Below are 11,623 nucleotides of genomic sequence, written 5' to 3'. Positions count from 1 at the left end.
AAAGAAAAAAAGAAAAAAAAAAGACTGCCAACTTTTTCACATTTTAGCAAACTTTTCAATTAGGATTTCTTCCTGGCTATTTAAATATGCTTAAAGTAATGATTTTCTGTAATTTGTCTTTTTCTTTTGGAAACATAGCGTGCTATTGTCAGCTTTAAAAAAGAAGCAATTTTCTGACTTTTGAGATAGAGCAGGTCATGGAAAAATTACTACTGTGGGAACCTGTAATTAAATAGAAAATGCAGCTGCACTTATAAAAAAAAAAAAAAAAAAAAAAAAAAAAAACACCCTAAAATTAAGTTTATTCTATTAATACTTGATTCTAGAATTGTATTTGACTCTTCAGACACAGGTCTTCTCTGAAACGGTACCTTACCCACAGAACATCGCTAGCTGAAGGGCTAGTTGCAAAAGCAGACACAATATAATATGTACAAATATATTGCCAATTATTTGCTGTTCGTCTGAATTAGGTTCAATATAGTATGATAGTCATTTACACATGTAGCCCCTTTCTTTCCTCTTTTCCTTGTACTAGCAATACACCTTTGGGTGTTGGGATTTCTTTAAGGATCTCAATTAAAATAAATCTACATAATGTCAGTAATGCTTATTGTAAAATTAACTAGGAAAAAAGAAGTACAGAAAGGGACTTTTGAACAAAATTATGCGGTATATCTGAATTGAATAAAGATCTCTTCCCAGCATTTGACTTGTCATGAAATGGAGACAAGATTCTACACGATACCATGACACAAAACCATGCTTTCTGTTTATATAAAGAAAATGTATCGTAATTCTTGACTGAATGCTTTCACAGTACCAGTACAGGCTTTGAATTAAATTCTAAATTGAAATATTGGGTGAAAAAATTGTGACCCACAATAGTTTATAAAACAGCTGAAACAGAAAAGATTAACAAAAGCCTCACCACAAAAATAAGGTGCAGATATGCTGACTAACAATTCATGTTCTGATGTCTGATGGTAAAAAATACTTCCACAGAAATCTTAAAAGGAGTATATATAATTATAAATAACAGAATTAATTTTATTTAATGATAGTAATAAAATTGCATTTTAAACATAATTGCATTTAGTATCACCACCTGTCATGATTTTCTAGGGTAATAATAAATGAGATTACACAATTCATCCTTATTGCGTGATATAATTTACTTAATAGAAATTATTAAGTAAAAATGTTCTTTTATATACTATACAATTATTTGTAAAACTATTTCTTTTCAACTTCCAATAATTCACTAAGTTTAAGGGTTGAGGATTTTTTCTTTTAATAAATAGGAAGGAAATTTTCCATCTTCTTTTATCAATCATTTTTACGTACAGCTTTCTGTGCTATTATAAAAGAACAGAACTAAACCCATAGAGTCTGTATAAATGTCAATACCCTATTTATTCCATATAAGAAGCTGGAATCCTTTTTTTTGTGCAAACTCACCTGCACTATTTTTAACACACTTCTGTATTGTATCTAATACAGATATCCACAACTACTGTGAGAATGAAAACAGAAATGGGGAAAAAAAAAACTATTTGTGAAGAAACATTATACCCAACCCGTGAAAGATTTTTTTCCCCTTGCAGAAACGTCTTGTGAGCAACAGTGCTGTCACACAGAAAGCCCACAAACCTATATCACCATGTTCGTTGCTCAATTAAGACGCCCAGAAGAGATCCTAAGAACCAGCAGTGTATTTTGATTTCATATCTACGGCTTCCTTTCTCTCAGCTGCCTATTTGGTCAGTAGCATGTTTCCCCCCCCCCCCCAAACACACTTCATGCCGTAGAGCTGGATTTCTATTTTCCAGCTGCATATATTCCACGGAGGAAGGGAAAACTGATCCATGAAGTTCCTATTTGCATAAAGTGCAGAAACATCTGTCACAAGATTCTTGTCAGTGGATTGAAGCATCAGGAGATACTGCCGTAGATCTGCTGTCTGCCCTTAATAATACAGAACTCTTTAATGCTCTGAGTGAGGGTGTTTAAGGAAGCAAAGAGAGTATTTGATCGGAGAAGACATATCCTTACTATTACTTGAAATGACTTATTGGTTATGTGATGCTGTCTCACACAAACACTCAGAAATGGGCTCTGCCCCAGGATCAGCAAATGCCCTGTTCCATCTGATATCAGTTCTTTGCAAATACAGATCTTACAAAGGTATATGACGATTTAATCAGCATCCTGCAGTTGCCTACAATGCACAGCGGCTTTCTGTGTAAAACTTTGTGCAATGAGCAATCTGTGGTAGCACGGCTAACATCAGAAAGTGCTCAATCTGCAGTGCTGTTTTGAGTTTTGATTTCAGTTTAGGGAATCAAATACAAAAATCTCCAGGAAGATTTATCTGTGGCTCAGATCAGGAAAATCTTCATTCTGATTCTGTATGTACATACAATGCATATTTATTATCAGGTGGAACAGCCAATTCAGTCATACAGAATACACAAATAGAATAGAAACTCAGGGAAATATAATAGCAACTATTTATAAAACAGAATGATTATGTTTGATCAAGCATTATTTCTGAGATCGCTGGAAGTGCTGTTGGGAATACACCAGATTCATATTTCTGCATTAGATTTTGCTCTTTTTAATCACAGACTATTTTCAAACTTCACTGGTTCTGTTGATATAGTTGTATGAACAGATTTTACACTGGCCGCTTCTGACACCACTGAGAGTCAGAACTCAGCCTGACCTACGGTGTGCAGGGCAAAGTGCTCTTCTCAGCTTGTGTGTTCTGTGGAGTTGAACAGTCAAACTGAGAAGAAAATAAAGTTTCTCCACATTTTCTGTCTACTCACGTCAGAAGTAGCATGAAGGTGATTGATACAGCACTATCCTCTCTATTTTCTGCCCACAGCTCCATGATAGCCAGCTTCCTAAGCTAGGTCAGCAGAGATTAATATCACATTAGCAACATCACATTCATCATTGACACTGTAAAACAAAAAGGCTTTAAATGTTTCTTAGTCATAGCTGATCTCTGTAATGTGCATGCATGCTTTTGTTTGTAATCCCCCGCGCTCCTTCACACGTTCACAGATACCTTCACTCAACTGTAGATGTCTGGGTGCAGGAAATACCTGCTCGCAACAGGATCACGCTATATTGTGAAACAAACAATTGTAAAAACAATACCAAAAGAAGCCTGCAGCGGGGGTGATCTTTGCTCCCATATATATACTTGTTTAAAAAGTTTCCCTGGCAGTGGTTCACCAGCAGGCAGTAATCAGCTCAGATACTTCTTTGTAATTTTTCTGTTTCATAAATAATACAGGAGTTTACTAACAGGAAGTTTGTGGGAAGCAACAGTAAACAGTCTAGCAATCCATCTGTTATTGCGGAATGCAAGAAAGCTGAATCAGATTCTCTGCAAGTGGACTATTTTCGTTGTTTGTGCTAGCGAAGATGTGTGGGAAATGGGCACTTAGAGTCATTATTAACATGAACTCTTGCAGACCTCCTTTCCCCTCCCCTTGCGGAAAGCGATGGCTGGGTGCGATTTCAGCAAGAAGCTTCCGTGGCTATAGGGCAGCTTGTAAGGATCCTGAGCAGAAAAGACGAGGCAGTTGTATCAGATGTGAAATATTCAGGTGACAGCTACAAAGAGACTTTTGCTTCCTCAAAACCAAGCTCAGAAAGCATGAGTCCTAAATTAAAACACACACAAACTCCTGTTAGCACCTTCCTCAAGCGTCAAGATATTTATCAGGAAGAAGTTGAAGGGTTGGAGGGACCTGGAGTAGGAGGAAAGGAAACAAGGAAAAATAAGGTAATGATGGAGGTTGTACTGACAGGCTTTCAGTGCCAGCACAAGTAGAGAGTCGAGCAAGGGTGAAAAAAAAGCTAGTATCTTTCCTGAAGACAGGCTGTTCTGCTGGCATTCGTCCACCCTTGATATATTGCTTATGAATAGAAGGCTAGAAAGAGAGCGGGGGCAGGTGTGTAAATTAGTCACTACTACTACAAAAGCAAGGTTTCTTTGCCAGCAGCAATGCGGTGTCTCACCTCAAAGATTAATTTGTAGCTCTGAAAATGTGCGCCCAAGATAATAAGTTGTGCTGCCAAATAAATGAGAGACAGAACCCTAAGAATGGGAATATATCCCGGGCTAACTAGGGATCATTTCATTTTAACAAGCTAACAAGTTCTGCTTATTCACAATATATATTACACAACATTACACATCGTACTTGGGTTAGAAGAGACAGTAAATACCTCTAAAACCAAAACCTACTAAAAAGGAGCTTGCCAAGGAACAAAAATGTCAAATTATGAGCACGTTATCAGCTGATTGTTGCACATTTAACAAACTGGGGGCAGTAGGGCAAGACTGCCTGGCAGAAAGAGCCGTTTCCCACAGGATACTCTTTTAACGCCAGAGTTTAAACTTTCACAAAGACTCTACAACACGTTGTGGGGACAGTCGAAACCCCGCGTGTCGGCAGCCCGCTGCTGATGCTGACACACACGGGAGCACAATGCCCGGGGGTCACCCGGGACGGGAGCCGAGGAGCGCCAGCGGGCGCTCAGCCCTTGCCGCCGCCGGACAAGGCTGCCACCTTCCGGCCTCCTTCCTCAAACCAGCTCTTACCGGCGGGGGACAAGGCCTGGCGCTGGGGAAAACGCGATTCCTTGGGAGCGTGGTTCAGAAGCAAGTTTCAGGTGTCGGGAGGGGGTCTGGTCCCGCACTGCTCTGCTCCCTTCCCACCCCATCCAGGCCTCTTGTAGCACCAGGAAACGGAGGAGCAGCAGTGCGCTGATCGCCCCTCTCAGCTCTCCTATATCCCGCAGCCTCAGCACAGCGGCATCCCTGCATGCAAACCCCCTGTCCGCACTTTCCCGCATGGGTCCCAGTGACAGAGCAGCAGCGCTGATTTACAACGGGGAACGAAGGGTGAGGGACAGCCCCGGCGCTCCTGCCTGAGCGGTTTGCTCCCCCGCTACACACGCACGGTGTGGGACGGGGTTATTTGGGGGGCAGGAGGGAGCACAGGGCAGGAGCCGGAACTCCGGCGATGACGGCTCGGGGGGTGAGGGAGCGTCCTCCAGTGCCGCCGCACCGTGCCCGCAGCAGCGACCGTCCCGCTGCACTCCCGAAGGGGTTTGGTGCCCCCTGCCGGCCAGCAGCAGAACTGCTCGGTCTCAGATTGACCTTGGTTTGGGTGAGAATAATGGGGGTGGAAGTGAGCTCTTCGAGGTTTCACTGTATGGGTAACGCTGCTGAGTACTCACATTGACAAACATACTTTTACAGAGCATTGCACCATTGCCACTACAACCAGATATTGATAATTTCATCATTATTTACTACTCCATCTAGTGAAAGACATTACTCAATAAGTGTGCAGTGTAGTTAAAAATTCAGCATCATCTATGCCAACTACACCTAGGCAACAGGTAGAGTTGCCAAAAAAATAAAGACAACCCAAAAAAAGACTAAGTTTATGATGATTTTCACTCAAACTGGTGGAAAAGCCTGGAAATCCTTCTTCTGAAAAATCACTATCCAAATCTGTGATGTCAAATGACTGCACAGGAGCCATCCTTTACCCAGGTAAACCCACCAGAAGTGAATCACACATCACTGCCACTCTACTGTGGGTTTCCCACATGGATACACAATAGGCTTGGAGCACTGTTACAGGCAGTCAAAGTGAAAGTGTCTAAGCGTTGTCTAATGAAACTGTGGCATTACGTCCTGTGACTGTCTCCAGCTGTAGCCCAGCACTGGACACACGGAGTGTTCCTAGATTATTTTATTTCATTTTTTGAGTTTGGTAAAACTTGCTACTGCTCCTGCCTGATCTAATGCCTGCTCTTGCCCTGTGAGTGTTCACCTCCAAGTGACAAAGCACAACTGTGTGATTTTATTGCTTGAAGGAACAAGGAGGACACCTTACATCTTAGCATCTAAATCTCATCCGCTTCTGCCATGAGCTAGGACTATGGCAAAAAACATTCCATTGTAAGAACTGCTGGTTTGTTACATTTTCTTTTTTGTCCTGCCTGTGTTTACTCGTTTGGTTAGTGTAGAACTTGAGAGCATTCTGTTTATTTCCACATCAGGATGGGGCTGATTTCAATGCTCACCAGTGTGCCATCATGGCCCAGGTGCTGAGTGAGATAGCTGTGATTGGTTGGAGCTCCAGCTAGGCATGCACAGCCTCCCTGCAGCAGCAGCTCACTTGAACATGGCATGCACTGATGCACATAGGTGTGTCATTTCTGTAATCAAGTTGAGTCACAGCAAGCTTAGAAATACAGTGGTTTCCATTGCAAAAAACTGCCGTGCTGAAGAGTCTTCATGGTACTTCTGGGTATTCACTGATATGCACGCTTCTGTAATGCTGTCTTTCCTGCTCCAGGAATCCAGGAAGCACAGGGATCATAAATATGGACTAATTGCAGGCTAGCAAAGTGGTCCCAACACTGACCAGCCTGGACACAAAGTCTTCCTCTCTAGGAAGAACATGACAAATGAACTTACTATTTATGCACTGTACAAAATCCCTTCCCCAGGGAACCTAAGTCACTTTAATGGTTTGTGAGTTCATCATGTAGCACATCAGCAGATGAGTGCTCAGACTCCACTCAGCTTCACTGCTACGACCTAGTCAAGTCCCTGAAAATCAGAGACCAAACACCCCAACACACACTCTCTAAGCTGTGATCCCCAGGGATGTGAAGTACTCCTGTGTCTCCTCTGCACAGCTTGTCATCACTGGAGGGATCTGGGCTGCCAATGGCCTCCCCATTGATTGCAGCTTGGAGGCAGGCTCTCTTTCACTCACTCACTCCCAATCAGCCTTGGCTCCAGTTTGCCAACAGAATAGTCTAGCCTTGAATGCAACCTGTGCCATTACATCTATGGATTTCCTGGCAGAGGGCTACTAGAAGTAGATCCAGTGGATCCAACAGATCAAAACTCATCTGACAAATCTCATCTCTTTCACAAGGCTCTAAGGGAGGAAGTGGCATCTCCACAAAATTGCCCAGCTGTCACCTCAAAAATGCTGGTTCACATTGGCTGCAATGAGGCATAACAACACAAAGGCTCACACTTTAGTAGTCAGTAGCAAATTCAGATTCTGATCACTTTGGGAGCCTGTCTTAACAACCTTGTTGGATCTTTCCCTAGGCCTCACCTCCAGGTAGCAAAAATAAGACTACTTCATGTCATCCTGTTACATGCCAGTCCTCTCAGACACCCTGGCTCAAGCTGCAGTTCCATGTAAGAATCTCTGCTCGTATGGGTTTATGTCCCTGTGGTGAGCTCTCAGGATGCCCCCCGTCTGCCTCTCACACCTTCCATAGCAGTTGGTGCTCCTCTCAGCTAAAATCCCTGCAGTACCTGAAAGCAGGGACTTTCCACAGGCACATGAAGCTGTAGTCAGAGCTTTGGTGGAGCCTATGAGAAATGGGTATCTCTCCTTAGGTATTCAGAAGACACAAAAGAAGCAGATTTGATTCCCTGATGCAAGGTCAGTCTGCAGAAATGAATAGTCAATCTCCTCCTTGCCAGACTCCCTCCACCTAATGAAGCTACACTACAGGAGACATTTTTTCCTACAGGGATGAAGTCTTTCCAAAAGTCCAGTGGCCCTGGTTGGACAAACCAATCTGTATTTTATGCCACTCTCATTCCTGCTATTTTTCCTGTGTTTGGAGGTGGATTCATCCTGAAAACCATGAACACCATCAAGTTGGCCCATCAATTAAAAGCCATATAGACATGGACCTTAGAAATTGATCCCATACTGGAACCTTTTCCTGGATTTATTGAATCATTATGTTAACTTATTCCCCCTTTACCAGGGGAAATCCTTTTCTTTTCATTCCAGTTTTGTGCCTAGCTCTGCTACCCGATTCTTACTGTTTTCTCTTCTCCCCTTCACGGTGATCAAAACCACTTTATCCGTGGAAAAGTATTTCGTATGGCTTTGAAGCTAGTGTGACTAATTTAAACCACACATAGGCACACAAGCACACAGGTGTGATTAAAATTCAGCCTGAGTAGAGAACTCTGTGAGCAGGAAAACACAAGTATGCAGTGCTAGGAATCATGACACTTTGCAGCCGGTAGCAAACAAAAGCCTTACCATAAACACCCAGAAAAACAAATGTGGAGAGGGTGAGACATGGAGGTTGGGAATAACAGAGCTCTTCTTCATCTTGCATAGTATAATTCTAGCCAAAACTGGCCATAAAAAGTCACAACATGGGGACAAGCAGAAAAACGTAACACAGTTGAAGACAGACTCCAGGCTAGCTGAGAACTTTACCCAGGAAGGGAGCTTCTCCCTTTGTGACTGAAATTTGAGTTAATGGTAAGTAAATTATAAAGGAAGAATGTCTCCCTGGTGATGTCCATGGAACAAATGCAGTAGCTCCTGTTGGCAGAACACATGCTGCTTTGCTGAGAGAAACTGAAGGCTCATGTGCTGCCTTCAAATGAGGACTTGGGTGGGCTCTGAGCCCCAGCGTTTCTGGCAACCTGAAACTCTCAGAGATGTCAATAGAAACTGATATTTATCAGTATATTTATTACAGGTACACAGAACCCCGCAGCACCAGGACAGAAGATGACTGTTGCTTGACATTGAATTCTCTTGCACCAAGCAGAGAATGAGCAAAACAAAGGAATCACAAATGACTTTGTGCCTACAAAGGAGTATCTGGATAATAATGTCAGTGGTTTGCAGGGTTAGGAGTGGAAAAGTCTTGGTGAACTGTTTCAGAACCTTGGACTCCTGAATGACATTCCCACTTCAAGGTGCCCTCTGGGGTGAAGCTGCACTCTGGAGCCTTACAAACTCCAAGAGCCTGCCCAAAGGTGCCTACATCATCAGACCTTGTAATTTGTGTGACACAGCCTGAATGACCCCGCATTACTTGTTCAAGCACAGTTCTTGTGCTCTCCACCTCTTTCGTCCCCTGAGAGAAAGCCAGCAGTTCACATTCTGTGGTAATCTTGTCCTTTTAGGTGAACCACGAATTCAAAGAACTGCCATGCTTAAAACAAACAGAAAACGTAACAAAGTCAGCTAAAATAGGTTCATTTCAAGATAAGTATCTGAAGATGTAGTACACAGTAGCAAGGAACAGAGACCAGCAAAATAGATTTTCTCAGGCACTGGTTGTTCTGCGTTCCTAAATGCACCAGGAACTATTTGACACTCCCGTATCCCTTGTAAAATTAACATCAGTACCATCCCACCCACTGACTCTCCACTCCTGAGAGCTTCCTGCCATCATACACCAGGGAGCATTAGACCAAAGCTGTCTGTGGCAGACAGCTTTTAGGAAGAGACTTACCAAAGCAAGGCCCCATGGCCTAGGGAACAGCTCTTCCTCACTCCACCTTTGTCTGCTCACCTTGGTGTCACAGGCCTGCTGAGGTCAGCTCTTCCCCACCAGCTTCACCAAATCTCTTTGCTAGAGATGTAAAATCACTGGAACTTTTTAAGACATCCAAGACAAACAGGCACAAAAAGGAACTGGGAAGGACAAACTGGCGGCCTACTTGTGACAGAAGCTATGTTTTCTTCAGAAAGAGACGTACCTATTCCTTCCAGTTGGGTTACTCACAGAAAGTGCTGCAGGGAATGTAGCCGGAATACATGCCTACACACTGTTCTCTCTCAAGTAATGACAAAGAGAACTAGCACTAGTGATGCTGAGCACTCAAGTGTGTTTCTCCTCATAGTAGTATAGTCTAAAATAGGAAAAATAATGTCAAAAGTCCAAGGCATCTATATCAGTAACATGTATGCATAGAGCTCAGTGCTCAAAGAAAGACACCAGGCATTATTAGTGAAGAACAAACAGGCACATTCCTAAGAAACAAGCATAGGTCATGAATGTAGTGTCTTTGTGTGTGTCTTTATAATGAAGTTGACACAGGACGGGTTAAGGGCCTACAATGCGGATGCCCAGAATGTGCACATCTATCTACAACCCACATGAAATACAGGCACCAACAACTGTGTTCTGAAATAGACGTAATTTCCTGGAAAATGGAAGCACAGTAGCAATCATTTTAAATGCTAATCAAAGTAGTGTTTATAATTAATTTTGGTTTAAACAAAAATACAACATTGCCAATATAATGGTTACATACAAAGCCTCAGACTTCAAAAAGAAGTGGGTTTGCCAGATCTTCCCAGCTCTGAGTTTTCTACCAAAGGCCACCATGAGGTCAGTCTTTGTGATGTTCTCCCTGGAGATTTTTGTTTGTCCTAGCTCTCTGGCTATGTTTTTCTGTCTTTGTTCAGTTTTTCTTCCCGGCCCCTCTCATTACATGCAATAATATATCTTCTGTTTCAGTCTGAGGCTATTGTGTAATGCTCCCTGAGCCACATCTCGGAACTAGAGTGCTCAGCTTTCTTCTTATACCCCAAACACCCTCCTTGCTTTGAAAATATCCCCCCTTGTCTGGAGTTGTAGAAGAGTTCAGCAGTAGTTTTGTTCCTCTTTGAAGTATTTCTGGTTCCCATCTACTTCATGTCCTCTCTGCCTGCATGACAGAAGCAGTACCTGCATTTTTGAGTGATGCCCTTCTGCAGCTCCTTTTTGCATGTACTCAGTTCTTACCTCTGCTACTCCCAGCCAACAGGATGTTCTGTGAGGTCGCATGTACCAGCTGCTGGAGGTGTGGTGCTCCTGGGATTAAAGCTGTGTTGTAGTAAAACAAACACTTGTCAGTAAAAGAAACTGTGCTGGTCACAGAAGAATAGCAAACACACTATTGTGCGTGAGAAATGAGTTATCAGACTTCCCTACTCTCTTCTCCCCTCAAACATGAGTGGCTCCATCAAGACCCCTACAAGCTGTAACCTGCAAACCACTGCTGGCTTCCACCTCGTCTAACTTCAGGTATCCACAGTACATCTACAGTCTGTCCAAATCAGCCATCACCGCTTGTTTCTTACCTGCCAGAGGGGTAACTCCAGCTCAGCTCAGCCTTGCACATACACACGAAGCTCAGAACTCAAGATACGCATAGATCTCTCCCAGCACCCGTGGCAGGAGCACAGGTATCTACCGCACAGCCATTACCTATCTCAGCCAGCTGCCTGCAGGCGGGGGATCAGGTCCTGCCTCTGATCCTGACTCGGTGACACTGGACACATCCCGGCTGAGGCAGGGAAGAGGCGTGGGACACAGCTCACAGCCCCGGCGCAGCTCTGTGGGTGTGCCTGTGCGCACAGCGCTTCCCCAGTGCTGATCCCACACCGCGCCGGTGCCCCGCTGCCGGCACGCTGCTGTTACTCGCCGCTGCCGCCAGAGGGCAGGCGAGGCAAGCACCTGCCGCCGCCTGGCAGAGCAAGGGGCTGCCCTTTGAAGGGAGGGGGTTCCCTCTTAATGTGGGATTAACGTAGGAATCCCGGGGGGAAACACGCTGCTAAGACCGTGCAAGTGATCAGTGGAAGGGGGCTTCCTCCTCAGAATGAGATGTTACGATGTGCAGGAATAAAGCAAACAGATATAAGTGAGTGGACAAGCAGGCGTGCTACAGTTGTGAGAAAAGACGCACATTATGCACGGCACCGAAGTTCCACTAAAGCATCTACAGCCTGCCTCCTGC

At 43.8% G+C, this 11,623-nt stretch overlaps 1 long non-coding RNA gene across 1 annotated transcript; it reads right to left on the bottom strand.

Annotated features, from left to right (window-relative positions):
* Positions 1-8,594: 8,594 nt before the first annotated feature.
* On the bottom strand, positions 8,595-11,216 carry LOC115945928 (uncharacterized). The gene is made up of 3 exons (XR_004080112.1): positions 10,968-11,216; positions 10,630-10,710; positions 8,595-9,751 (listed from the first exon to the last, which is right to left on the bottom strand). It is a non-coding gene; the product is annotated as an uncharacterized lncRNA (long non-coding RNA).
* Between the last annotated feature and the right edge of the window lie 407 nt (positions 11,217-11,623).

Source organism: Melopsittacus undulatus, chromosome 8 (assembly GCF_012275295.1).
Source record: "Melopsittacus undulatus isolate bMelUnd1 chromosome 8, bMelUnd1.mat.Z, whole genome shotgun sequence".
NCBI lineage: Eukaryota > Metazoa > Chordata > Aves > Psittaciformes > Psittaculidae > Melopsittacus > Melopsittacus undulatus.
The sequence above is the reverse complement of the archived record's forward strand: the minus strand, read 5'-3'. Positions and strand labels throughout refer to the sequence as shown.